The sequence below is a fragment of the Scyliorhinus torazame genome, chromosome 6 (genome assembly GCF_047496885.1).
Source record: "Scyliorhinus torazame isolate Kashiwa2021f chromosome 6, sScyTor2.1, whole genome shotgun sequence".
In the NCBI taxonomy this organism is placed as follows: Eukaryota; Metazoa; Chordata; class Chondrichthyes; order Carcharhiniformes; family Scyliorhinidae; genus Scyliorhinus; species Scyliorhinus torazame.
Window position 1 is genome coordinate 199,443,205 of NC_092712.1, and position 1,830 is coordinate 199,445,034.

At 45.0% G+C, this 1,830-nt stretch overlaps 1 non-coding gene across 1 annotated transcript; it reads right to left on the reverse strand.

The window, feature by feature from the left end:
* Nucleotides 1-1,485: 1,485 nt before the first annotated feature.
* Nucleotides 1,486-1,620, reverse strand: LOC140425909 (U4 spliceosomal RNA). The gene has a single exon (XR_011948064.1). It is a non-coding gene; the product is annotated as a U4 spliceosomal RNA (small nuclear RNA).
* Nucleotides 1,621-1,830: the final 210 nt, after the last annotated feature.

Consider the following 1,830-nt stretch of genomic DNA (forward strand, 5'->3'; position numbering starts at 1 on the left):
AAAGGCGCCAAGGCTGCAATTCTCAATGTAAAAGCCAGCAACAGCTGGTGGGCGCTTATCACGTGATTGGAACCACTGTGGAAATTGCGGAACCGATTGTTCCGTGATGTTCCTGACACCCATCCTCGACCCACCCATGTGTCATGACCCTGACTTTGAAAAACCCTGGTCTACTCGATGGGGTCAGGATGGGGAGGTCTCCTGTCCCACTGGTTAGTTCCTGCTGTTTGTGGTTGTGCACTACCTTCTGTTGCAAGAGAGATGCAAGTGTTTCAGATGCAATCTATTTGGATGATGTGGTTCTAATGGCTGAGAAGCTGGGAGCATACGTGAGCTCTGAGATGAGAATGTGAGGCCTGCAGCTCGTTAAATGCGTGAAGGTAATGTCAGGTTGACATCGAAAAAGAGGAGATATTGGGTCTTTTAAAAGATATTAAGGTAGATTAGTCTCCTGGGCCGGATGGGATTTACCTTAGAATACTGAGGGAAGCAGGTGAGAAAATTGCTGGGGCCTTGACTGACATCTTTGTATCCTCATTGGCTACAGGTGAGATCCCAGAGGACTGGAGAATAGCTAATGTGGTACCGCTGTTTAAGAAAGGTAGCAGGAAACTATAGGCCAGTGAGCCTCACGTCGGTAATAGGTGAATTACTAGAGATTATTCTCAGGGACAGGATTTATACTTATTTGGAAACAAATAGACTCATTAGCGATAGACAGCATGGTTCTGTGAAGGGGAGGTCGTGCCTCACTAACTTGATCGAGTTTTTTGAGGAGGTGACAAAGATGATTAATGAGGGGAGGGCGGTGGATGTTGTTTATATGGACTTCAGTAAAGCCTTTGACAAGGTACCTCATGGCAGACTGGTACAAAAGATTAAGTCACACGGGATCAGAGGTGAGGCAGTAAATGGATACAGAACTGGCTCAGTCACAGACAGCAAAGGGTAGCAGTGGAAGAATGTTTTTCTGAATGGATGGTTGTGACTAGTGGTGTTTCACAGGGATTTGTGCTGGGGCCTCTGTTGTTTGTAGTATACAGCACATGTAGGAAAATGTAGCTGGTCTGATTAGTAAGTTTGCGGATGACACCAAGGTTGGTGGAGTGGCAGATAGTGTTAAGGATTGTCAGAGGATACAGCAGGGCATAGATAGGTTGGGGACTTGGGCAGAAAAATGGAAAATGGAGTTTAATCCAGGCAAATGTGAGGTAATGCATTTTGGTATGTCAAAGACAGAGGGGAAATATACCGTAAATGGCAAAACACTTAGGAATGTAGAAAGTCAGAGAGATCTGGGCATGCAGGTCCACAGTTCTTTGAAAGTGGCAACATAAGTGGACAAGGTAGTCAAGAAAGCATATGGAATGCTTGCCTTCATTGGAAGTGGCATCAAGTATTAAAACTGGCAAGTCATGCTACAATTGTACAGAACCTTGGTAAGGTCGCACTTGGAATTTTTTATTTTTTATTTTTTTAATGCAGTCTCTGCAGAATCTATCAAAAATTACCATTGCCGACTATATTTCAAGTCGTCATAGCTGGGTATTGGGAAAAGTTTTCAATAAGCAATAACCGCGCCTCGGTTACACCTCATAGGCTACGATACTGCGCAACGCTTCGCACTTGGAATATTGCGCACACTCTGGTCGCCACACTACCAGAAGGATGTGGAAGCTTTAGAGAGGGTGCAGAGGAGGTTTACCAGTATGTTGCCTGGTATGGACTGTTAGCTATGTGGAGAGGCTGAATAGACTTGGATTGTTTTCATTAGAATGACGGAGGTTGCGGGGTGACCTGATAGTGGTCTACAAGATTATGAGGGGCATG